General features: G+C 38.6%; 1 protein-coding gene across 1 annotated transcript in view; it reads left to right on the top strand.

Moving 5' to 3' along the window:
• ANO3 (anoctamin 3) overlaps nt 1-27,717 on the top strand; it is a 361,962-nt gene that overhangs the window by 155,025 nt on the left and 179,220 nt on the right. The window lies entirely within an intron of this gene.

The following is a 27,717-nucleotide window of genomic DNA, read 5'->3' as shown; positions in this document are numbered from 1 at the left end:
CCATTGAGTATGATGTTGGCTGTAGGTTTGCTATATATAGACCCCATTATCTTGAGGTATTTCCCATCTATTCTCATTTTTTGTAGAGTTTTGAGCATGAATGTGTGTTGGATTTTGTCAAAGGCTTTCTCTGCATCTATTGAGATAATCATGTGGTTTTTGGCTTTGCTTTTATTGATGTGGTGAATGACATTGATTGACTTATGGATGTTGAACCAGCCTTGCGTTCCTGGGATGAATCCCACTTGGTCGTGATAAGCAATCTTTTTGATATGTTGCTGTATCCAGTTGGCCAAGATCTTGTTCAATATTTTGGCATCTATGTTCATCAGAGATATTGGTCTGTAGTTTTCCTTTTTTGTTCTGTCCCTATCAGCTTTTGGTATCAGGGTGATGTTGGCTTCATAGAAGGTGGAAGGGAGTATTCCTGTTTCTTCAATCTTATGGAAAAGCTTCAGAAGTATGGGTACTAACTGTTTCCTGAAGGTTTTGTAGAATTCGTTTGTGAAGCCATCTGGTCCAGGACTTTTGTTGTTGGGGAGATTCTTAATAACGGTTTCAATTTCTTTGTCTGTGATTGGTGCATTTAGATTTTGTAGTTCTTCTTGGTTCAGTTTTGGAAGGGCATATGCTTCTAGGAATTGTTCCATTTCTTCCAGATTCTCTAGCTTGGTGGCATATAGTTCTTTATAGAAGTTTCACAGGATTCTCTGGATTTCTGTGGTGTCAGTTGTGATATCTCCTCCATCGTTTACAATTCTATTAATTTGAGTCTTCTCTCTTTTTTGTTTGGTGAGTCTGGCTAGGGATTTGTCCATTTTGTTTAATCATTCAAAGAACCAACATTTGGCTTCATTGATCTTTTTTATGGTTCTTTTATTTTTGATGTTGTTTATTTCTGCTCTAAGTTTATTGATTTCTGTCCCTCTGGTTGCTTTAGGGTTCCTTTGTTCCTCTTCCTCTAAGTCCTTGAGGTGTGCAGTAAGGTCGTTCATTTGAGCTTCTACTTGGTGTTTAATATGTGATTGTATGGCTATAAGTTTCCCTCTCAGTACTGCTTTAGCTGTGTCCCAAATATTTTGATAAGTTGTGTCTTCATTTTCATTTGTTTCCAGGAACATTTGAATTTCATGCTTGAGTGAATCTCTGACCCAGTGATTCTTAAGGAGTATGTTGTTTATTTTCCAAATTCTGTGACTTTTAATAATTTTCTGTGTGTTGTTAAATGTTAGTTTTACTCCACTGTGGTCTGAGGAGATACTTGCAATGATTTTGATGGTCTTGAATTTATTGATGCTGTCTTTGAGGCCTAACATGTGGTCTATCCTTGAGTATGTGTTATGTGGATTTGAAAAGAAGGTGTATTCCAGTTTTTTGGGGTGAAGGACTCTGAAAATGTCCAAGAGGTCTAGTCTGTCAATCTCTTCATCCAGTTGTCTTGTATCTTTGTTGATTCTCTGCTTTGTTGATCTGTCTAAGTGTGAGAGTGGGGTATTGAAGTCTCCCACTTTTATTTTATTACTATTGATGTATTTTTGAAATTCTTTCAGTAAGTGCTTGTCGTATTTAGATGGTCCCTCATTGGGTGCATAGATGTTAACAATTGTTAAGTTTTCTTGGCTGATTGATCCTCTAATCATTATGTAATGTCCTTGCCTATCTTTTATTACTTTATTTAATTTAAAATCTATTCTGTCTGAGATGAGAATGGCTGTTCCTCCCCTTTTTTTTTGGTCTGTTAGCCTGTATGATAGTTTTCCATCCTTTCACTTTAAGTCTGTGTTTATCTTGTTGTGACAGATGGGATTCTGCAAGTAGCATATGGTTGTGTTATGTTTTCTGATCCATCCCCCCACTCTGTGCCTTTTGATGGGTGAGTTTAAGCCATAGACATTTATTGATATTATGGATTTAATGTATTGTAGTGCCATTGTTCCAAAAATTTTTTGTTTGCTCTGATATATTGCAAGTATTATAGTGGTGGTCTTGTTTATAAGAGGTCTTTTAGAACATCTTTCAGGGCTGGTTTGGTGATGGTTGCCTCCTTTAACTGTTTCTTATCTAAGATGGTTTTGATCCCTCCATCTAGTTTGAATGAAAATCTAGCAGGATATATTATCCTTGGTTGAAACCCTTTTTCATTAAGGGCTCGATAGATATCTTGCCATTCTCTTCTGGTTTTTAGAGTTTGAGTGGAGAAGTCTGCAGATAATCTTATGGGTTTTCTCCTGTATGTGACTTTTTGTTTCTCTCTTGTAGCCTTTAGGATCCTTTCTTGATACTTACTCCTTCTCATTGTGACTTTGATGTGTCTTGGTGTCTTCAGGTCTGGGTTGATTCTGTTTGGAACTTTTTGGGCCTCTTGAATCTTGATGTCCTTTCTGTTATTCAGGTCTGAGAAGTTTTCTTCTATTATTTCCTCTAGAATATTTGCTTCCCCTTCCTCTCTTTCTTCCTCTGGCAGGCCAATGATACGAATGTTACTTCTTTTGAGATCATCCCATATGTCTCTGTTGTTGTTTTCAGTGTCTCTCAATCTCTTTTTGAGCTCTTTCACCTCTTTTTTTTGTTTTCTCTAACTCATCCTTTGTCTGACTAATTCAGTTTTCAGTTTCTGTTAGTCTGCTTTCCCTTCCCTCAGCTTCTTTCTTCATTACAGCTATTTCAGCTCAGTTCTCTAATTGCCTCAAGATAATCAGTATTTTCCTTGGTGGTCTCATCTGTAGTTTCTCTAATACTCCATCCTTTCCTCCAATGTTGTTTTCATTTCTGTGATTAATAAGTTTATTATTGCTTGCATACTTTTCTTATCTATGGTTACTTCTGACTGATTTGTAGTTTCTTCTGGGCTCTTGTCTTCATTCATTGGAGTGGCAGTTTTATTTTTTTGATCTACCCATTTTTTTGATTTATGTGTTTCCTTTTTTATGCTCTCTTGTCCCTCAGTTTTTATGTCTTGAATACAAGCTACACTGTACTAAATACCTTTATGACAATTGCACTCATCAACCTCAGGATTTACAATAGCAACTGAAGCAAGTATTGAATCAGTTTAATCACTACCAGTTAGCCAAACAATTTCTCCAGTCCGTGACAAAATAGCAACCAAATCCCAGTGAAGAAGAAAGAGAAAAGAAAGAAGGGATAGCAAGAATAGACAGTTATGCAAATATACTATCCATTGTATATTCTAGGGTTAACAAGAGGTGAGAGGGAAGTAGAGCAGAGATACACACATAGAGAGTCCACATTGAGTCAGATTTCTTCCCCAAAATAATTCACAAATTCAGAAAGTCATAGAAGAAGGAAGGAAGAAGTGTATGACAAGATAAAAAAAAAGAAAAAAGAAACAAGAGAGAGAAAAGAGAAAAGATAAGAAAAAGAGCTGTAATTAAAGAGCAGTGAAAGAAAAGTTTGTTTTTTTATTTCTTTATTTTTAATTTAATTTAATTTTTTAATTAGCTAGGAGGAGGAGGAAGGCTAGAGTTTGTAGAGGAGGTTGAAGTAACGAGACTAGTTCCTCCCACAATAGATAAGATGCCCACTACCCTAGCAATGAAAGATACCCTAAGAGTTAATTCTGATCAACCTAAAGGGGGGGAAGATATATGCCTTTATATAATATTAATAGTAAAATAGGGCAGCTTAATAAAAAAACACCCTGTCCCAGATTACCTCAAACCTCACAGGCTGCTGAATGTTAAGAAAGGAAAAAAAAAAAATTAAAAAAACCCTCAGGACTAGACCAGGATAGCTAAAATAGACAGTTATGCAAATCTACTATCTACTGTATATTCTTGGGGTTGCGAAAAGGAAGGGAAGTAGAGAAGAGATACTCACCGTGAGAGTCCACTCTGAGTCAGAATTCTGCCCCCAAATAATTCCCAAACGCGTATCAGTTAATTCAGTGAAAGCACACTGTTTGGTGGTGTGGGGGATGGGGCCTATGGCTTTGAAAGCTGTATGATTAAGGAAGAAAGGATGACAAGAATGAGAAAAGGAGAAAAAAAAGAGAGAGAAAATAAAAAGATAAGAAAAAGAACAGTAATAAAAGAGCAGTGAAAGGAAAGTTTTATATCTATTTTTAATTATTTAATTAGCTATGCGGGGTGGTGTGGGGGGGCTGGATACGTAGAAAGAAAAAAGGCCAGAGGTTTCAGAAGGAAATAGACTTAGAATGAATGATACTCCCTGGTGGGACAGGAATCTTGGTAAAGAAAGAAGCTCAGCAGGGGAGCCTGCTAGGAGCTGGTCCCCAGGGACTGGTTATGGGGGGGGGTAAGGGGAAGGAGGTGCGCTTTGGGATTAATAATTTAATAGAAACAATTTTTTCCTTTTTTTTCTACTCTATTTTTTAACCCAAATTAAGTTATAGTCACCTCCTTGGTGTAACCGCTAGGACCCCTTATTGACTGGCCTACTAAAGGCAGAAAATCCTACTGCTTCCAGAAGATGTGGTCAGAGCTCAAGCCACTAGCAGCTTCTCAGTCCGCCATCTTCTGGGAACCGTCTATTTTTTCTTTTTTTAAAATTATCTTTATTTATTGGCTATATATAGCCAGAATTTGAGAGAGGAGGGGAAGATAGAGAGGGCAAGAGACAGAAACAACTGAAACACTGCCTCCCCATTTGTGAAGCTTTCCCCCTACAAATGGGGACCAGGGGCTTGAAATTGGGTCCTTGTGCATTGTGACATATGTGCTCAACCAGGTGTGCCACCAACCAGGCCCAGAAATATATTTTCTTATACACTGGTTCTGGGTAGGCAAAATTACTTACCTGAATAATATGCCTGCTTTGTCATGTAAACCATCCTGTTTGAGATGAATCTCCACAGCACTGGGAAAAACTTCACTGGTGATTACTTATTTTAAAAAATTATTTGTAAGACAGAAATATTGACAAGACCATAGGATAAGAGGTGTACAATTCCACATAATTATTACCACCAGAACTCTGTATCCAATCCCCTCTCTTAAAAGCTTTCCTATTCTTTATTCCTCTGGGAGTATGGGCCCAGGATCATTATGGGGTGCAGAAAGTGGAAGGTCTGGCCTCTGTTATTGCTTTCCCTCTGAACATGGGCATTCGAAGGTCTATCCATGTTACAACCTGTCTTTTTCTTTCCCTAGTCAGGCAGTGGTCTGGGGAGGTAGGGCTCCAAGACATATGGTAGGATCCTCTGCCCTGGGAAGTCAAGTTGGTATTATGGTAATGTCTGGAACCTGGTGGCTGAAAAAGAGCTAAGATATAAAGCAGAACAAATTGTTGACTAATCATCAGCCCAAAGGCAATAATATTGCAGGTGAATATTTGGGGTCTCCGTTTAGGAAAAAGCTAGTGGGTCTATTTTAGGTATATTCCAAGGGGCCCATGACCATACTAGTTTTTGTTTGAGCCTGACATCTAATATGCAGGTGGACCCAAGATATTGTCTGGGTAGATAGTGTCGTAATTGGGAAAGAACTAGAAAAATGTATCAGGCAAGAGTAGCTCCCAAGTATAGGAAAAGTATGTAAATGTTGTTAACTGTAAACCCCATTGATTTATTCTGGGGCCCATATTCAGCACAGAAGAACCCGTGGAGCCTATGTATCCCTGAAGGTCTGAGCTCACATTCTGTGGTCACAGCTAGGAACATTCCAGGCTGCTCTAATTTCAGGACCCATCAACCTCCCTTTGAAGAATGGAACATTTCCTATCATTGTTGATCTATATTGAGGGTAAAGTCTTATAGGGGCCCACAAAGGGATTCTGCTTTTTGTTTCTTGTTCATTCTTTAGGTTTTTTATGTATACTACCATATCATCTGCAAGTAGTAAGAGTTTGACTTCTTCCCTTCCAATCTGTATTCCTTTGATTCCTTTCTCTTGCCTGACTGCTATGGCAAGAACTTCCAATACTATGTTGAAATATTATGGTGATAATGGACAGCCCTGTCTAAGTCCCTGATCTGAGGGGGAATACTTTCAACTTCTGTCCATTGAGTATGATATTGGCTGTAGGTTTGTTATATATGGACTCCATTATCTTGAGGAATTTTTCATCTATTCCCATTTTTGCAGTGTTTTGAGCATGAATGGGTGTTGGATTTTGTTTAAGGATTTCTCTGCATCTATTGAAATAATCATGTGGCCTTTGGTTTTGCTTCTATTGATGTAGTGGATGACATTGATTGACTTATGTATATTGAACCAACCTTGCATTACTGGGATAAATCCCACTTGGTCATGATGAACAATCTTTCTGATATACTGTTGTATCCAGTTGTCCAGGATCTTGTTCAATATTTTTGCATCTATTTTCATCAGATATTGGTCTTTAGTTTTCCTTTTATGTTGTGTCCTTATCTACTTTTAGTATCAGGGTGACGTTGGCTTCAGAGAAGGGGGACGGGTGTGTTCCTGTTTCTTCAATCTTTTTTTTTTTTTTTTTTGCCTCCAGGGTTATAGCTGGGGCTCGGTTACTACACCATCAATCCACTGCTCCTGGAGGCTATTTATGCCCTTTTGTTGCCCTTATTGTTTTATCATTGTTGTGATTATTATTACTGTTGTTGTTGTTGGATAGGACAGAGAGAAATGGAGAGAAAAGGGGAAGACAGAGAGGGAGAAGCCACTGTGAAGCCACTCCCCCTGCACGTGGGAAGCTGGGGGCTCAAACCGGGATCCTTATGCTGGTCCTTGCGCTTTGCACCACATGCACTTAACCTGCGGTGCTACTGCCAGACCCCCTCTTCAATCTTTTGGAAGAGCTTTAGAAGTATAGGTATTAACTGTTTCCTGAAGGTTTTTGTAGAATTCTTTTGTAAAGCCATCTTGTCCTGGACTTGTTGGGAAGATTCTTAACTGTTTTGATTTCTTTGTTTCTGATTAGTGCATTTAGGTTTTGTAGTTCTTCCTGGTTTAGTTTTGGAAGGGTGTATGTTTCTAGTAATTCTTCCATTTCCTCTAGATACTCTAGCTTGGTGGCATGTAGTTGTTTATAGATGTTTCACATGATTTTTTGGATTTCTGTGGTGTCTTTTGTGATATCTTCTCTACTGTTTACAATTCTATTTATTTGAGTACCCCCCCCCATTTTTTGTTTGTTTTGTTTATTTAGTGAGTCTGGCTAAGGGTTTGTAAATTTTGTGTAAGCTTTTATAGAATTAACATTTGGATTCATTGATATTTCTTATAGTTCTCTTATTTTTAATGTTGTTTATTTCCCCTCGAACTTTAGTGATTTTAGTCCTTCTGGTAGCTTTAGTTAATTATTTTACTTTTTTTTTTTTTTGGATGTTGAGTGTTAGCTTACTCCACCGTGGTCTGAGAAGGTGCTTGGGATGATTTCAATGCCGTTGAATTTGTTGATACTGTCTTTGTGGCCTAACAAGTGGCCTATATTTGAGGATGTGCTGTGTGGATTTGAAAAGAATGTGTATTTCAGTTTCTTGGGGCAAAGAACTCTGAAAATGTCCAGGAGGTCTAGTCTGTCCATCTTTTATTAATTCTGTTTCTTTCTTGATTCTCTGTTTAGTTGATCTGTCCAAGTGTGAGAGTGGGATGTTGAAGTCCCCCACTATTATTGTATTACTATTGATGTATTTTTGTAGCTCTTTCAGTAAATGTTTGATGCACCCTCATTGGGGGCATAGATGTTAATAATTGATAAATCTTCTTGATTTATAGATCCTCAGATCATTATTTAATGACCTTTCCTTTTTTATTACTTTATTTCATTTCAAGTCTTTGTGTCAAAGATAAGAATGGCTGTTCTTGCCTTTTTTTTGTGATCCGCTAGCCTGTATTATAGTAGTTTTACATCCTCTCAGTTTAAGGCTGTGTTGGACTTGTTGGGTCAGGTGGGATTCTTGCACACAGCCTATGGTTGGATTGTGTTTTGTGATCCATCTTCCTACTATGTGTCTTTTAATGGGAGAATTTATGCCAGTGACATTTATTGATATTATGGGTTTAAGGTACTGCAGTGCAATTATTCAACAATTTTTTATTTGCTCTGATATATGGCAAATATTTTGGTGATGTTCTTGTTTGTAGGAGGTCTTTTAGAACCTATTTAAAGGCAGGCTTTGTGATGGTTGCCCCCTTTAACTGTTGTTTTTCTGAGGTGTTCTTTTTCCCTCCAGGTTATTGTTGGGGCTCAGTGCCTGCACTATGAATCCACTGCTCCTGGAGGCCATTTTTTTCCATTTCATTGTCCCTGTTGTTGCCCTTGTTCTTGTTGCCATTCATAATGTTGTTGTTGGGTAGACAGAGAGAAATCGAGAGGAGGGGAGATAGAGTGGGGCTGAGAAAGATAAACACCTGTGGACCTGCTTTACCACTTGTGAAGCAACCTCCCTGCCAGTGGGGAGCCAGGGGCTCGAACTGAGATTTTTCTGCTGGTCCTTGTGCTTTGTGCCATGTGCACTTAACCCGCTGACCTACCACCCGACCCCTCCCTGAGAAGGTTTTTAATCCCTCCATAGAGTCTAAATGTAATTCTAGCAGGATATACTATTCTTGGTTGAAAGCCTTTTTCATTGAGATCTCAGTAGATATCTTGCTATTTTCTTCTAGCTTTTAGAGTTTGAGTGGAGCCAGGGAAAGCTTCATGAGTGGTGAAACAGGGTTGCAGGTGTCTCTCTGTCTCTCTCCTTCTCTGTCTCCCCCACTCCTTTTAATTTCTGTCTCTATTCAATAATAAATAAATTTTTTAAAAATACTGTTTTGCTCTTCTGAGGCAATAAGATTGTAGATTATAGGTCACTATAGTAATTATAGGTCACTTCTCTCTATATAATAGTAGGATCAGTGACTTATATCATTCTTGCATTCCCAAGAAGCCTGAGTAGAGAGTGGAGGCACTGCCTTGATTCTCCTGAATTCTACTCCTTCATCTGGGGGATGCACAGAATCACACTGTTTGCACATCCCTTATGTGTCAAGGAAAGTGAGATGAAGAGTATCTTTGTGGAAATCCCTAATGAGACAAGTTTAAAGAGATTTATGCTTAAAAAGAATTTTTAGCTTTTGGTCTCTTCTCCTAAAAAATGTGGTTGGGATTTTGATGGGGATTGCATTGAATTTGCATATGGCTCTGGGTAGTTTATTCATTTTAATGGTGTTAATTCTTCCAGCCAATGAACATGGAATATCTTTCTACTCCTTTGTGATCTTTTTTCTATTTCCTTGAATAATGACTCATAATTTTCAGTATACAAGTCTTTTACTTCTTTTGTTAGGTTTATTCCTAGGTATTGTATTGGTTTTGTTGCTATAATGAAATAAACTGATTTCTTGGTTTTTTCTTCTTTCAATTAAGTGTTTGCATAAAGGAATACCACTGACTTTTGTGTATTAATTTTATAGCCTGACAGCTTACTATATTGCCTGATAATTTTTAGAAGCTTCCTGCTGAATTCTTTAGTTTTTTTATGTATATTGTCATATCATCTGCAAACAGGGAGAGTTTGACTTATTCTCTTCCACTCTATATCCCTTTAATTCCTTGCTCCTGCCTGGTTACTATGACAGGAACTTCCAACACTATGATGAACAGTAATGGTGATAGTGGGCAGCCCTGTCTAGTACCTGACCTAAGGGGAAAATGCTTGCAGTTTTTCACCATTGAGTATGGTATTGGGTGTATGTTTGCTATATTTGGACTACACTGTCTAGAGGAACTTTCCATCTGTTCCCATTTTTTGTAGTGTTTTGATCATAAAATCAAGGTGGATTTTGTCAAAGACTTTCTCTGCATCTTTTGATATAGCCATGTGGTTTTTGGTCTTGCACTTATTGATGTGGTAGATCACGTTGATTGACTTACATATATTAGACAACCTTGCATCCCTGGAATAAACCCCATTTGTTAATGATGAACAATCTTTTTAATATACTGCTGTATCCAATGGGTAGAATTTTTTCAGTGTTTTATCATCTATGATCACCAGAGATAGCAGTCTGTGGTCTGTAGTTTTCTTTTTTTTTTTTTGTATCTCTGTCTGCTTTTGGTATCAGAGTGAGGCAGACTTCATAGAAACTAGAAGGGTATATTCCTGTGTTTTCAATATTTTTATAGAGTTTTAAAAGTTGAGATATTACCTCTTCCTGGAATGTTTTGTAGAATTCATTTGTAAAACCATCTGGTCCAGGACTTTTATTCTTGGGAAGGTTTTTTTATAACTGTTTCAATTTCTTTGGCTGTGATTGGTCTGTTCATATTTTCTGGTTCTTCTTTATTTAATTTTGGAAGTTTGTAGGTATATAGGAACTTGTCCATGCTTCCAGGTTCTCTAACTTGGTGGCATATAGTTGTCCACAGTAGCCTCTCATGGAATATTGAATTTCTGCGGTGTCTGTTGTGATATCTCCTCTGTCACTTAAAATCCTATTTATTTAGGTCTTTCCCATTTTTTTTCTTTTTTGTAAGTCTGGCTAAAGGTTTGTTGATTTTGTTTACTCTTTTGAAATATGAACATTTAGCTTTGTTGACCTTTTGTATGCTTTTCTTATTTTAAATGCTATTTATTTCTGTCCTATCTTTAGTAATTTCTGTCCTTCTGGTTGCTTTAGGGTTCCTTTGTTTTTCTTCTAAATCTTTTAGATGTGCAGTCAGGTTGTTTATTTGAGCTTTTTCTTGTCTCTGAGAGTGTTTATATGGCTGTGAACTTCCCTTTCAGTACTGCCTTAGCTGTGTCCCAAATATTTTGATAGCTTGTGTCTTCATTTTCATTGAACTCTCCAAACATCTTGATTTATTCCTTAATTTCCTCTTTTGTTGCAATTTAACTTAAAAAGGGGTTTTGTGGGGACTGCTGTGGTACATAAAATGATTCATAGCAGGGAGCTGGGAACTGGTTTAAATACAAGGTTTATTATGGTGAAACAGATAAAAGGCAAAATAAGCACTTATCATCAATGGTTGAGAGTATGCTATGTCTATAAAGTCTGAGTATAGTTATCAATAGTTTAATCCCATAAGATAAATAATTATCAGCTCTGGTGTATGTTGCTCATGGCTGTGGAGGGGTCTAAAAGTTTACCAGCTATTAGAGTCACATGTGTTGAATTCCTAAAAGTAACCATGGCAGAGATGCTTCTGACCAGAAGAAGCAGCAACCAAAGAGAGCAACCTGCTCAAAGTCCTGTGCTTTATACCTTCCTTCTTTATATGTCCTGCCTCAGGCTGACATCATCCATATGCTAATAGTCCCAAACTCCTGTTGGGGTCACAACACTCCTTGACCCAGTAGTTGTTAAGTATTGTACTGTTGAATTTCCACATTTTGGGACTTTTACTAATTTTTTATTTATTGCTTAGTGTTAGTTTAATTCCACTGTGGTCTGAGAAGATGCATGGGATCATTTCAATGCTATTGAATTTGCTGCTGCTCTTTTTTTTTTAAAAGATTTAAAAAATATATTATTTATTAATTTTATTTTTGTTCCCTTTGTTTTATTGTAGTAGTTATTATTTTGTTGTTATTCATGTCATCATTGTTGGATAGGACAGAGAGAAATGAAGAGAGGAGGGGAAGAAAGAGAGGGGGAAAACAAAGATAGACACCTGCAGACCTGCTTCACTGCTTGTGAAGCGACCCCCCCCTGCAGGTGGGGATCCGGGGCTCCAACCAAGATTCTTATTCAGGTCCTTTCACTTTGCGCCATGTGTGCTTAACCCTCTGAGCTATTGCCCAACTCTCCTGATGCTGTCTTTGTGGCCTAACATACTACCTATCTTTGAGAATGAAATGAGCCATGTGTATTTTTTAGATTTTTAACTATAAGCAGACTTCTTAGCTTAATCACTCACTCCTGAACAAGAGATAAATCAGGGTGGAGGAGAGATAGCACAGTGGTTATGCAAAGACACTCCCAAGGATCTAAAGCCCTGGGCTCAATTCATCTATTTTGCCAGCAGCCAGAGTCAAGCTGGCAGTACTGTGAGTTTCCAGACATATCCCATTTATACTCTGTGGTTTCTGCAGCAATTATTCACCCTGTCTCCCCAGTTCACCAGGTGAACAATGTGGAAAGGTGTCCACTATACAGCCCCACCTCTAGTCCCCTGGGGTGTAGATCTTCTCCTGGGTTTCCTGGCCAGTTTTTTTGCCCCCCAACACCAGCCTGGGGCCTCCCAGGTGCTGCTCCAGACTCTGAAGATCAGTATCAATGGAGACTCACATTTGCATTTGGTGATCCTTAGGGGAGTCCTCTCCACCTCTCAGCAGTCTTTTTGTTGGTAAAACAGACTGGAGGTGGTGCCTTAACTGGAAAACTAATGGACTCTTACCAGCCACTAGGGAGTAGATACAAATCACACATGAATCAGCTTTTGAGAAACAGACAGAGCTTGCAATCAAAGCAAAGCTGTCAAGACTAAATATTTTACTTTTACAGAGGAGTATAACTTATATGATTCTTAGCTGTTACTGTATTCAAATATTACTCACTTCTTAAAACTCTCGAGGTCATTCAGTCTTTTAAGAATGATGGACTCACTCACTTTCATCTCACATATAATATGTAAGAGGTTTATTTTCTGTGCTGTTGGATATGCATGAATTTATGAGACTATTTATTATGAACATCACTGCTTTACATTCAGTTCTCTTTTCTCTATATCATCTTCCAATCACTTTAGAAACATAAATCAAGTCATTTGAGACATGTGCATAAAGATGATGTGCACCCTGCCATCCAGGCCTATTAATTTAATTAATTAACTGATAATATTTAATATAAGTGTATCTCTCCCATTATTTCTCTTATTAAAATAAGTGAACATTTATGCATTGCTGAAGAGTCACTGCTTCAGGTCAGACTACCTGGATTCTAATCCACCAGAGTGGATAAACTGACCAGCCTACTTTGACACTCTTGCTTTACTGTGTAGCTGGAATAAAATATAGAACCTTGCATCTCAGATTCTTAATAGTGAAGATTGTGTTGTTGGACCTCTGGTTAGCTTCCAGGTTTTGTCTATTACAAATTGTACTGTGCTGCTATGAACATAGGTATACACATATCTTATTGGATGGGTGTATTTGACTCTTTAAGATTTATTCCTAGGAGAGAAATTAATTGCTAGGCCACAAGGAAGGTCAATTTCTAACCTTCTGAGAGCTCTCCAGACTGCTCTCCACAGGGGTTGGACCAGTTTACATTCCCACCAGCAGACCACAAGGGTTACTTAGTATCCAAGACTTCTCCAGCATTTGTTGTTGCTATAGTTCTTGACTATGGCATTCACACAGGGGTGGGGTGGTATCTCATTGTTTTTATTTGCATTTCTCTAACAATCATTTGGAGCATTTTTTCATATGTCTGTTGGCCTTTTCTATCTCATATGAGGTCCTCTCCTCATTTTTAATAGGGTCATTTTTTTGGTTGTTGTTGCTAATTTTGTTGAGCTTTTTATATATTTTAGTTATTAGTCATATGTCTGATGTACATAGTATGTAAAGATCTCTCATTCTATAGTGGGTCCCTCTATTTGGGTGATGAAGGGGTCCAATAGCAGATGATTGGCTGAGAAAACTCTGGTATACACAACAGAATACTAATAAGCTATTAATAATAATGAGTCCACCTTCTTCGACCCATCTTGGATAGAGTTTGAAGGAATTGTACTAAGTGAGATAGGCAAGAAAGGGAAAGATGAGTATGAGATGATCTCACAAATTAACAGAAGTTGAGATAAAAAAACAGAAAGGGAAACACAAAGTAGAACTTGGACTAAATTTGGAGTATTGCATGAAAGTAAAAGACTATGGGGGGGTAAAAGATAGATTTTAAGCTCATTTGTAGGAGGGTAGTCATAGAGACAGATCTATAGTGGTGGGAACTATGTTAATATATAAGCCTATTAGCCTATTAAATCAATAAATAATATTTAATATAAGCATTTTCCACTAAAACTGAAAAATAAAAATAAAATTTAATAAAGAGGATCCAGTGAGCTGAAATAGAGAAGTATTCAGCAAACTACTTGACAGAGAGGAACCTTTTGACAAATGTTGGCTATATTCATTTGTATATATAAGCTCAATAGTTCATAGTAGAAACCAATTCAAAAAATGATTATTCTTATAAAAGTCCTACATTTCTGAATGTAGAAACTTCAGCAGCAATCATAACAGTGACATTAAATATAATAGACATTCAGTGTACTATACTATTGTATCTTAGCAGCAGTTGAAGTTGTGGAAAATAGGAAATTTCTTTTTTCTCATATAGTTTATTTATTTATTTATTATTTATAAAAAGGAAAAATTGACCAAAAACATAGGATAATAGGGGTATAACTCCACATAATTTCTACCACCAGAAATCCATATCTCCTCTTCTCCCCTGACAGCTTTCCTATTTTATAACCCTCTGGGAGTATGGACCCAGGGTTATTATGGTGTGCAGAAGGTAGAAGGTCTGGATTCTGTAATTGCTTCCCCACTGAACATGGGTGTTGAGAGGTCGATCCATACTCCCAGCCTGTCTTTCTTTCCCTAGTGGGGCAGGGTTCGAGGAAGTGGAGCTCCAGGACACATTAGTGGGGTTGTCTGTCCAGGGAAGTTCGGTTGGCATTGTGTTAGCATCTAGAACCTGATGGCTGAAAAAAGAGTTAACATATAGAGTCAAGCAAATTGTTGACTAATCATGAACCTTAAGGCTGGAATAGTTCAGATGAAGAGTTGGAGAGTTTCTGTTTACAGGTAGTTAGTAATCCTATTTTAGTTGTATTCCAAAGAGCCCATGAATATGCTAGTTTTGTTTTTGTTTTTTCCTGAGCCTGACATCTGATATCCAGGTGGATTCAAGTTATTGTCTTGGGAGATGTCATGGCTGGAAAAAGAACCAGAAAGTTGGATGAGGGAAGAGAGTAGCTCCCAAATATGGGAAAAGTGTATAAATATTGTTGACTGTAAACCCCATCAAATTGTTTCAATACCAGGGACTATGAAATAGGAAATAATACTTAACTCTCAGCTTTTATAAGCACCAAACACTATGCAAAATATTTAAGAAGGTGCTTGATTTCTTAGAACTATTCCATTAAATATATATTTTTATTATTTATTTTTTTTTTATTTAAGAAAGGATAAATTAACAAAACCATAGGGTAGAAGGGGTACAACTCCACACAATTACCACCACCCAATCTCCATATCCCACACCATCCCCTGATAGATTTCCCATTCTCTATCCCTCTGGGAGCATGGACCCAGGGTCATTGTGGGTTGCAGAAGGTAGAAGGTCTGGCCTCTGTAATTGCTTCCCCGCTGAACATGGGCATTGGCTGGTCAGTCCATACTCCCAGTCTGCCTCTCTCTTTCCCTAGTAGGGTGGGTCTCTAGGTAAACAGGGTTCCAGGACATATTGGTGGGGTCTTCAGTCCAGGGAAGCCTGGCCGGCATCCTGATGGCATCTGGCACCTGGTGGCTGAAAAGAGAGTTAACATACGAAGCCAAACAAATTGTTGAGCAATCATGGACCCAAAGCTTGGAATAGTGGAGAGGAAGTGTTAGGGGGGTACTCACTGTGAACTCTAGTGTACTTCTGCTTTCAGGTATATATTTTGCAGTAGTTTATGGATACGTGTGAACATATGCTCTCTCTCACAGAGAGAGATCTGGTCCAGGACTTTTGTTGTTGGGGAGATTCTTAACAGTTTCGATTTCTTTGTCTGTGATTGGTGCATTTAGGTTTTTTATTTCTTCTGGTTCAGTTTTGCAAGGGCATATATTTCTAGGAATTGTTTTCTTTTTTTGTTCTGTCCGTATCAGCTTTTGATATCAGGGTGAAGTTGGCTTCATAGAAGGTGGAAGGAAGTATTCCTGTTTCTTCAGTCTTATGGAAAAGCTTAAGAAGTATGAGTACTAACTGTTTCCTGAAAGTTTTGTAGAATTCATTTGTGAAGCCATCTGGTCCAGGACGTTTGTTTTTGGGGAGATTCGTAATAACGGTTTCAATTTCTTTGTCTGTGATTGGTGTATTTAGATTTTGTAGTTCTTCTTGGTTCAGTTTTGGAAGGGCATATTCTTCTAGGAATTGTTCCATTTCTTCCAGATTCTCTAGCTTGGTGGCATATAGTTCTTTATAGAAGTTTGGCAGGATTCTCTGGATTTCTGTGGTGTCAGTTGTGATATCTCCTCCATCGTTTACAATTCTATTAATTTGAGTCTTCTCTCTTTTTTGTTTGGTGAGTCTGGCTAGGGGTTTGTCAACTTTGTTGAATCTTTCAAAGAACCAACATTTGGCTTCATTGATCTTTTGTATGGTTCTCTTATTTTCGATGTTGTTTATTTTTGCTCTAATTTTAGTGATTTCTGTCCATCTGGTTGCTTTAGGGTTCCTTTGTTCCTCTTCCTCTAAGTCCTTGAGGTGTGCAGTAAGGTCATTCATTTGAGCTTTTTCTTGGTGTTTTATATGTGATTGTATGGCTGTAAGTTTCCCTCTCAGTACTGTTTTAGCTATGTCCCAAGTATTTTGATAGGTTGTGTCTTCATTTTCATTTGTTTCCAGGAACATTTGAATTTCCTGCTTGAGTGAATCTCTGACCCAGTGGTTCTTAAGGAGTATGTTGTTTGGTTTTCAAATTCTGTGACTTTTAATAATTTTCTGTTTGTTGTTAAATGTTAGTTTTACTCCACTGTGGTCTGAGAAGATACTTGGGATGATTTCAATGCTGTTGAATTAATTGATACTGTCTTTGTGACTTAACATGTTGTCTATCCTTGAGTATGTCTTATGTGGATTTGAAAAGAATGTATATTCCAGTTTTTTGGGGTGAAAGACTCTGAAAATGTCCAAGAGGTCTAGTCTGTCAATCTCTTCATTTTATTTTCTTGTATCTTTGTTGATTCTCTGCTTTGTTGATCTGTCTAATGTGAAAGTGGGGTATTGAAGTCTCCCACTATTATTGTATTACTATTGATGTATTTTTGAAATTCTTTCAGTACGTGTTCCTCTAATAATTATGTAATGTCCTTGCCTATCTTTTATTACTTTATTTAATTTAAAATCTATTGTGTCTTAGATGAGAATGGCTGTTTCTGCCCTTTTTTGTGGTCCGTTAGCCTGTATGATAGTTTTCCATCCTTTCACTTTAAGTCTGTGTTTATCTTGTTGTGTCAGATGGGATTCTTGCAAGCAGCATATGGTTGGGTTATGTTTTCTGATCCATCCCCCCACTCTGTCCCTTTTGATGGGTGAGTTTAAGCCATTGACATTTATTGATATTATGGATTTAATGTACTGTAGTGCCATTGTTCAAAAAAATTTTGTTTGCTCTGATACATTGCAAGTATTATAGTTATGTTCTTGTTTATAAAAGGTGTTTTCAAACCTCTTTCAGGGCCTGTTTTGTGGTGGTTGCTTCCTTTAACTGTTGTTAAAGGAAACTTGAGAAGGTTTTGATGACTCCATCTAGTATGAATGAAAGTCTAGCGGGATACATTATCCTTGATTGAAACCCCTTTTCATTCAGGGCTTGATAGATATCTTGCCATTCTCTTCTTGCTTTTAGAGTGTGAGTGGAGAAGTCTGCTGAAAGTCTTATGGGTCTTATGGGTTTTCCCCTGTATGTGACTTTTTGTTTCTCTCTTGTAGCCTTTAGGATCCTTTCTTTATCCTTACTTCTTCTCATTGTGACTATGATGTGTCTTGGTGTCTTCAGGTCTGGGTTGATTCTGTTTGGAACTCTCTGGACCTCTTGAATCTTAATTTCCTTTCTGTTATTCAGGTCTGGGAACGTTTCTTCTATAATTTCCTCTAGAATGTTTCCTTCCCCTTTCTCTCTTTCTTCCTCTGGCAGGTCAATGATACGAATGTTACTTTTTTTGAGATCATTTCATGTCTCTGCTATTGTTTTCAGTGTCTCTCAATCTCTTTTTGAGCTCTTTCACCTCTTTCTTAGTTTTCTCTAACTCATCCTCTCTCTGACTAATTCAGTTTTCTGTTTCTGTTAGTCTGCTTTCCTTCCCTCAGCTTCTTTCCTCAGTTCAGCTATTTCAGCTTTCAGTTTTCTAATTGCCTCAAGATAATCATTATTTTCCTTGGGGGTCTCAACTGTTGTTTCCCTAATACTGCCATTCCTTTCCTCCAATGTTGTTTTCATTTCTGTGATTAATAAGTTTATTATTGCTTGCATACTTTTCTTATCTATGGTTACTTCTGGCTGATTTATAGTTTCTTCTGGGCTCTTGTCTTCATTCATTGGAATAGCAGTTTTATTTGTTTTTGATCTACCCATTTTTTGACTTATGTGTTTCTTATTTTTATGTTGTGTTGTTCCTCAGTTGTTGTGTTTTGAGTACAAGAAACACTGTACTAAATACCTTTATAACAAATGCAATCACCAACCTCAGGAATTACAGTAGCAACTGAAGCAATTATTGAAGCAGTTTAATCACTACCATTTAGCCAAGCAATGTCTCCAGTCCGTGAAAAAATAGTAACCAAGTCCAAGTGAAGAAGAAAGAGAAAGGAAAGAAGGGATAACAAGAATAGACAATTATGCAAATCTACTATCCACTGTATATTCTAGTGGTAGCAAGAGGAGTAAGGGAAGTAGAGCAGAGATACACACATAGAGTCCACTCTGAGTCACATTTCTACCCCAAAATAACTCACAAATGAATATCAGTGAATTAAGAAAGACAAAGAAGAAGGAAGGAAGAAATGGAAGACAAGATAAAAAAAGAGAAACAAGAGAGACAAATGAAAAAAGATAAAAAGGGATTTAATAAAAGAGCAGTGAAAGGAAAGCTTTTTAATTGATTAATGTATTTTTTATTTTATTTTTTTTTTTAATTAGCTAGGAGAAGGGAGAAGGGGAGAGTCTGTAGAGGAGGTAAGAGTAGTGAAACAAGTTCCTCTCACAATGGATAACCCTAGCAATGAAAGGTACCTTAAGAGTTAATTCTGGTCTCCCTAAAGGAGGGGGGGTAAAGTGATACACCTTTATATAATATTAATAATAAAATAGAGCAGGGTAAAAAACCTGTCCCAGATTGCCTCAAGCCTCCTGAGCAGAGGCAGCTGATTGTTAAGAAAGCAAAAAAAAAAAAAAAAAAAAAAAAAGAAGAAAACACCTCAGGACTAGACAAGAATAGTAGGAATAGACAGTTATGCAAATCTACTATCCACTGTATATTCTAGGGGAAGCTAGAGGAGAAAGGGAAGTAGAGCAGAGATACATGCAGAGAGAGTCCACTCTGAGTCAAATTTCTTCCCCAAAATGATTCCCAAACGTGTATCAGTGAATTCAGAAAGCTGAAGGAGAAAGGAAGAAAGGATAACAAGAATGAGAAAAAGAAGAAAAAAAATTAGAGAGAAAAAAGAAAAAGATAAAAAAGAACAGTAATAAAAGAGCAGTGAAAGAGTTTATTTATTTATTTATTATTATTTAATTAGCTATGCAGGGGGCGAGAATGGGTAGGGGCAGTAGGAAGAGTGAAACAAGTTATTTTAGCAGTGAATAAGACACCCAGTCCCCTAGTAATGGAAAATCCACTAAGAGTTAATTCTGGTCAACCTGAAGGAGAGGGGGAAAGGGATATGCCTTTATCTTGTATTGATAATAAAATAGAACAGAGTAAAAAACCTGTGATATCTTCAGCTTGGATGGCTCCAAATTGCCTCAGGCCCCCTGAGCAGAGGCAGCTGATAGGCTACTTAGAAAGAAAAAAGGCCAAAGGTTTCAGAAGGGAATAGAATTAGAATGAATGACACTCCCTGGTGGGACAGGAATCTTAGTAAAGAAAGAAGCTCAGCAGAAGAGCCTGCTAGGAGCATATCTATGTCCCCCAGTGACTGGTTATTGGGGGGGGGGAGTGGAGAGGGGGTGTGCTTCAGGAATAATAATTAAAAATTTTTTTCCCTTTCTTTTAACTCTATTTTCTAACCCGAATTGAGTTATAGTCACCTCCAAATTGAGTTATAGTGTCACCACTAGGACCCCTTATTGACTGTCCTACTAAAGGCAAAAATCCTACCATTTCCAGTAGATGTAGTCGGAGCTCAAGCCACTAGCAGCTTCTCATTACGCCATCTTCCGGAATCTCATATTTTTTATTTTTATCTTTATTTATTTATTGGAGAAAGTCGAAAATAGAGATAGAAAGGAAAAGAGAAGAGACACCTGCAGTACTTCTTCACTACTCAAAAAACTTTTTCCCTGCAGGTGGGGACTGGGATCTCAAATCTGGGTCCTTGTGCAATGTAATATGTGTGCATAACTAAGTGTGCCATCCTGGCCCCCTCATTAAATATTATTTACTATTGCTTCAATAAATATGATTTTGCTTTGCTGGGTTGTAATAAGAGTTGAAACCCAGCTAGCTAGAGGTCCTGCACTCTGATTAGAATATTCTAGAGTTATTAATAGGAGAGGATTTGTATTTCTGTCAATTGTATGGGCAGGGTAGATGTTAAGTAAGCCTGGTCATATTTTCGTTAACATTAAAAGTCACACCTGCATGGGTCTGAAGTCAGATAGAATCTCTAAAAAATAATTTATTATGATTTATTTATTGCAAAATAGAATATTTTAAGTCATTTGAATTAGAGTAATTATATTGATATGCTTTTTATTCCCAAGACACTTAAAATATTAAATCATTCTTCTATAAGTACCTTTTAAAGTGTCATCTTTCTCTGACAGATGTAATTTTGATTAACTCAGCAGCACTTAATAAATTTTCAGCTATGTATGGAATATCTTCTGAACTACAGTATGTGATGTTATTTTTAAATAAGAATTATTTTTATTGCTGTAAATTTTTGCCTTTCTTGGCAAAAGTTGGTCTGAAATAAAAAAAATGCATTAAGAATGTTCCTCTCTATAATAGGTAAAGCCAAATAATAAGATATATAGTATATAATTATAGTGAATTAATTTTACCTCTCTGTAATATAATTTCATTATAATCCCTGTTAAGATTTTCATTAATTGAGAATAAAATTGAAGTTTCTAAGTAAGACATGACATCAAACTAGTCACACTTAGTCTATCATTTCTTAATTTTTCACTAACCATTGGCAAGAGAGGACATAGAAACATAAAAACAACACCCCACTAAAAAAAAAAAAGAAAAAGAGCTTTTATTAGTTGATGTTTTGTAGTATAGAATTAAGATACACTATCCTGGGAGTCGGGCTGTAGTGCAGCGGGTTAAGCGCAGGTGGCGCAAAGCACAAGGACCGGCATAAGGATCCCGGTTCAAACCCCGGCTCCCCACCTGCAGGGGAGTCGCTTCACAGGCGGTGAAGCAGGTCTGCAGGTGTCTATCTTTCTCTCCTCCTCTCTGTCTTCCCCTCCTCTCTCCATTTCTCTCTGGCCTATCCAACAACGACGACAATAACAATAATAACTACAACAATAAAACAACAGGGCAACAAAAGGGAATAAATAAAATAAATATTAAAAATAGAAAAGAAAAAAGAAAAAAACTTTAAAAAAAAAAAAAAAAGAAACACTATCCTAGAACACAAACACTTGACCCTACTATTCAACTTGGTGGGAGGCTTTCATAGTAATGTTGGACTGAGCTTCAGGAACCTCACAACCAAGGAAACTAGGCATCCATTGCATTATTCAAAAAGAGTGGTCTTCCTAGAGGACTGGAATCATACCCTGCTCTCTCTACCCTGACCCATCTGTTCCATTCTGTTTTAAAATGAAGTAAAAAAAAAAAAGGTATGTTCCAGAGTTCTGTATTCCATTCCCTCCACTGGAAGGTTCCCTATTCTTTATCCTTCTGGAAATATGGACTCAGGATCTTTATGGGGTGCAGAAGGTTAGAACTCTGGATTATGTAATTGCTTCTCCACAGGACATGAGCAATGACAGGTTAATCCATACCCCCAGCCTGTTTCAGTCTTTCCTTAGTGGGAGAGGGCTCTGGAGAGGTGGGCTTATAGGACACAGTAGTGAGGTCATCTACCCAGAGAAGTCAGGTTGGCATCATGCTAGCATCTGCAACTTGGTGGCTGGCTGAAAAGCATTAAGATATAAAGCAGAAGAAATTGTTTAATAGTCAGGAACTTATAGGTAAGAATATAGCAGATGAGATTTTGGAATACCCTCTTATCCCACAATCTTGTTGGTCATTATTAAATCACTTCTTCTTCTAGCGTTTGCCCTTCTTCCGTAGCCAGTCAACAGCGTCAGGTTGAGCCTGATGTAAATTTTAGAGACCTCCTTTGAATCTGGAGAGGTGGCAGTCATTGACTATGTGGGTGATAGTCTGTCTGTAGCCGCAGGGGCAGTTCGGGTCGTCTCAGGCTCCCCAGCGATGGAACATAGCGGCGCACCAGCCATGGCCTGTTCGATAGCGATTGAGGAGGGCCCAATCATAACACGCTAAGTCAAAGCCGGGTTGATGCTTGCAGGGGTCTGTGATGAGGTGTTTGTTCTTTACCTCAGCTGACTGCAAACTCTGTTTCCAAGAGACTGGAACAGAGAAGTTCAGTGTAGGCATAGGGGACCAGATTGGGTGACGAGACGTCAAGCATTGGACAGGGTGGGCGAAGATATCTGCGTATATTGGCAGGTCCAGTCGAGTGTAGACGTGGGAAATGAACTTAGATGATGCCGCATCCCGACGAATATCTGGCGGGGCAATGTTGCTAAGAACTGGCAGCCATGGAACCGGGGTGGAACGGATGGTTCCAGAAATAATCCTCATGGAGGAATATAATTTGGAATCGACCAAGTGGACATGGGGGCTACGGAACCATACTGGGGCACAGTATTCTTCAGTGGAATAGCATAATGCCAGAGATGATGATCGTAGTGTGGAAGCGCTTGCGCCCCATGAGGAGCTGGCCAGTCTTGCAATGATGTTATTCCTCGCGCCCACCTTTGCTGCAGTTTTTATGAAATGTTCGTGAAATGACAGAGTGTGATCGAGAGTAACACCAAGATAGACTGGCTGGGCTTCATGCCGGATTCTTGTATCGCCAAGCTGCACATTAAGCTCACGCGAGGCCAAGGCATGGTGTAGATGGAAAACAGATGATACCGTTTTTGCAGTGCTAGGGATTAGTCGCCATTTTTTACAGTAATCAGATATCAGAGACATGTCTTTCATGAGTGTTTCCTCGAGGATGTCGAACTTTGATGCCTGAGTTGCACAGCAGATGTCATCGGCATAGATGAACTTCCTTGAAGAAGTTTCTGGGAGGTCATTGATGTAAATATTAAATAGTGTAGGAGCCAGAACAGAGCCCTGGGGGAGGCCACTTGAGACAAGTCTCCATCTGCTAGACTTGTCACCCAGATGCACCCGGAATCTTCTGTTTTGGAGAAGAAACGATATAGTGTTGGCCACTCATGGAGGCAGGCATCTTGAGATCTTGACTAGGAGGCCATGGTGCCAGACCATGTCATAGGCTGCTGTGAGATCAACAAAGACAGCACCCATCTTTAAATTCTTCTGGAATCCATTTTCAATGTAAGTTGAGAGGGCCAGGCCTTGTTTCCTGGGTGGAAATCAGCTTGGGCGGGTGATAGGAATTTCTCTGTAAGAGGAGAAATTCGTGACAGAAGCAGCCTCTCAAGGAGTTTGTAACACACGGAGAGGAGAGAAATTGGTCTATAGCTGGCGGCCAGTGTTGGGTCTTTCTTTGGTTTCAAAACCGCTATAATCTTCGCAGGACGCCAGACTTTGGGCATAGACTCAGATTCCAAGATGTGGGAGAGGAATGAAGCGAACCACTTCTTTGCTGCGGGACCCAGGTTAAGAATGAGTTCTGGGGGAGTCGGGCTGTAGCGCAGCAGATTAAGCGCAGGTGGCGCAAAGCACAAGGACCAGCATAAGGATCCCGGTTCGAACCCGGCTCCCCACCTGCAGGGGAGTCGCTTCACAGGTGGTGAAGCAGGTCTGCAGGTGTCTATCTTTCTCTCCTCCTCTCTGTCTTCCCCTCCTCTCTCCATTTCTCTCTGTCCTATCCAATAGCGATGACAACAACAATAATAACTACAACAATAAAAAAAAAAGAATGAGTTCTGGGGTGATGTTATCATAGCCAGCAGCTGTTCCTGGTTTAACCTTCTTCAAAGCATCTTCCAGTTCAGACAGTGTAAAGGGAGAGAGTTTTGGAGATGGACAAGATAACCGGAAGTGGGATGACCACTCATGGGAAATTTCTCTTTTCCAGACTGGGTCGATCTTAGCACGTCCAACTTGAGTTAGGTGACTGGCCGGCCACTGAGTTTGGAGATACGGGAGGATGGGAGATGGGAGGGGGTTGGCTACCGGCACCCAGTCTGTGAAGAAGCTTCCAGGCCTTCCTACTTGAGTGGGTGAAGTTCATACTTTCCGTGAGTTGTTGCCAGTGGGCTTGGCATGCTGCATCCAGGGAGGCAATGAGATGGTCAGCCACATCTGGGTCGCCCGACTCATCATACTGCTTTAGTAGTTGCTCGCATTCAGCATCAAGACAAGGCATATAGTTAGCACGTCTCCCATGAGGAATGGCTTGGGAAGCTGCTTTGAAGATGGCTTGGCGGAAATGCCTGTAGGAATCTTCAGAGGGGATAGAGTTAATTGGAATTGCTAGATTTGTTGGTAAGATCACTGAACAGATGCCAGTTTGCTTTCCGAAAGTTCCATCTTAGTTTCTCGGAGCACAGAATCAGTGGGAGCTGGAGACCAATGTGGATGATAGCTGGGCGGTGATGACTGTGCGGGAAGATCTTGAGAACTTGTCTCATAGCGGGAAAGGCTTGGCCGTTGACTGTGCTAATCCAGCACAGGTTGGGTGACGAGTCTTTATTCCATCTAGCACTGTGAAAAGAGCCTGGCTGTTTGGGATTGTATAATAGGGAGAGGTCATTCGCTGAAGCCCAGTTGGCTAAGATAGAGCCGTCAGCACGAGTGGAGGAATATCCCCAGTCTTGGTGATGACTATTAAAGTCTCCAACGTAGATGGCTGGGTGATTTGGGCTAGGCAGGACCTCATTATCCCATGAGGCACTGGGAGGCTTATATACGTTGACAAGCTGAATAGTTCCAATAGTAATGGAGTCGTAGAAGGTCAAAGAGGCTGTAAGGTAAACGTCCGCAAGACACGATTTAGCGTAGATGGCTCGGCCGTGTTTAGGATGGAGATTATAGCATATTAAATCGAATCCACTGATGGTGAATCGAGCAGCTTCATCGACTGCTATATGTGTTTCTTGTAGGCAGATAACATCTGCCTGATGCTGTATCGCCAATTGACCAATAAGAACGCGTTTGGCAAAGGACAGCCCCTCAACATTAAGTTGGAGGACTCGAAGAGCAGGACCAACAGCTTGAAAGCTGGCAGGAGCTGCTTGTTGCTGGCTTTGAAAGTGACTGGGATCCATGTGGATTCAGTCGGCTAGGAAGGATCGTCAGTTTCCCCAATGAATGGGTACTCAAGAGATGCACCACAGGAAGGTTGATCCAATGCATCCATAATCACTAATAAAATATAAATAAATCACTAATAAAATATAAATAAATATGACTTTAAAAAGTTCCATAATTGGACAGAGAAGTACTTGCTTGTATTCTAAACACCAACATTTGAATTAATGGAGTATTGTGTGTGGGAGAAGATAATAATAGCATCTGGGACCTACTTAACATTATTGGGAATAATGTAGTTTCTCATGGTATATAATATGGTAAGAAATAAGGAATCAGTAATCAAGACATAAATGTCATATATACAGACCCATGTTCCATAAAATACTATAAATTATCGGAAATTGGATCTTTAGGACCTTTACACAATAGAATACATTTAAATCAAAATACTACTAAGTTGAAAGCAAACATTCCTTATAAATCAGCAGTTTTAATACCTGTTAGAAATGTGCCTGGACTACGAGACATACAGCAGTGAGTATGATAGTTTTTTTTAAAAAAAAATTTATTTATTCCCTTTTACCGTCCTTCTTGTTTTATTGTTTTAGTTATTTGTTGTCGTTGCTGTTGGAGAGGACAGAGAGAGATGGCGAGAGGAGGGGAAAACAGAGAGGGAGAGAGAAAGATAGACACCAGCAGACCTGCTTCACTGCCTGTGAAGCGACTCATTGCAGGTGGGGATCCGGGGCTCAAACCAGGATTATGTAGCTGGTCTTTGCGCTTTGCGCCACGTGTGCTTAACTCGCTGTGCTACCGCCTGATTCTGGATAGCTTTATTTATATAAATATACTATGATAAAAATCTATTATAAAAATACTGTTATAAAACTAAACTATGATAAAATTTCAGAGGGTTGATAAATGAACTATAAGCATTCCACAAATATATATATTTTAGGGAAACATCTTTTTTTTTTCCTGTCACCAAGGTTATTGCTGGGGCTCTGTGCCTGCCCAACTCTTCCACTCACTATTTCCCTGTGGTATTTTTTCTTTTTTTAAGAGAGAGAGGAAAGACACTGTTAACACTGTTCTACCACTTGTAGAGCTTTCTGTCTATCTCCATGTGGGACACTTGAACCTGGCTGGATCTGCAAAAGTTTAAACTAAGTAGTCTCTCTGCACAAGCAGTTTTTTTTTTCTCATTAAACATATGGCTCTAAATAGATACATATGTTCACTACAAGAAATACTTGACAGGATTTTTTTTTTTTTATATCAGGTTTCATTTACCTTAATCTGGGCTTTTGTCCAAGGCAGTTTCCTCCAAATCAGTCCAAGATGGCTTTGTATGAAAATTTCAGGTACTTTACAAATACTAGGAATTTTCTGAATCCAAAAGAATATCTGTATGGGGAAAATCGAACAGTGTAATACAGATGTCCATGTAATTAGAAAAAGAATATGAGAAAATAACAAAGTATTTAATATTTAAGAACTTGGAGCTGGAGTCAGAAAAACTTGAATTTGAGTAATTAACTCTTCGATGGTCTTAGACAATGTACTAGTTAATAACCTCTGTCTGCCACCTTAAAAAATAATTGAGAAGAGCTATTGATTATGATTACTAACGCTGATTTAATTAAAAGTACAGAAATTAATACTATCTGAATAGGCTTAGTGATTCAAAAGTGTCCTCATTGGAGATGAATACACTTAAGGGCACTTAAGTGTAGTTTTTTTTTCCAGGAATCTGAGACCAGGAATAAGTAATTTAAAAAAATATTTATTTATTTATGCCCTTTTGTTGCCCTTGTTTTATTGTTGTAGTTATTGTTGTTGATGCCGTCGTTGTTGGATAGGACAGAGAGAAATGGAGAGAGGAGGGGAACACAGTGGGAGAGAAAGACCTGTAGACCTATTTCACCACTTGTGAAGAGACTCCCCAGCAGGTGAGAAGTTCGGGGCTCCAACCGAGATCCTTACTCTGGTTCTTGCGCTTTGCGCCACCTGTGCTTAACCCGCTGTGCTACTGCCCAAAAGAATTATTACTCCAAAGAATAAGTAATACTAAAAAGCAGTCCTGAAAGATAGGAATTCAGCGAAACGTTAGGCCTAATACAAAGTGTAACCCGGGTGTTGGGGAGGTAACCAAGTAAGGCAGTCTTGATGAACAAAGAAGCCACTAGTGTTGATACTTAAACTGTTTTAGTTGGGTTAGTATTTAGTTTAGTTAGTATTGCATTTTGGGAGCAAATATTTCTTGGAGCAAACAACTTAGAAATTATTATTTGACATAAGTTTTGTTGTATATAGACTTATGAATTAGTATCTTACCCAACTAGGATTATTTAATATAGAAGCTTATACAGGCTTCATTTCATTTT

Source organism: Erinaceus europaeus, chromosome 17, assembly GCF_950295315.1.
Source record: "Erinaceus europaeus chromosome 17, mEriEur2.1, whole genome shotgun sequence".
NCBI lineage: Eukaryota > Metazoa > Chordata > Mammalia > Eulipotyphla > Erinaceidae > Erinaceus > Erinaceus europaeus.
The sequence above is the reverse complement of the archived record's forward strand: the minus strand, read 5'-3'. Positions and strand labels throughout refer to the sequence as shown.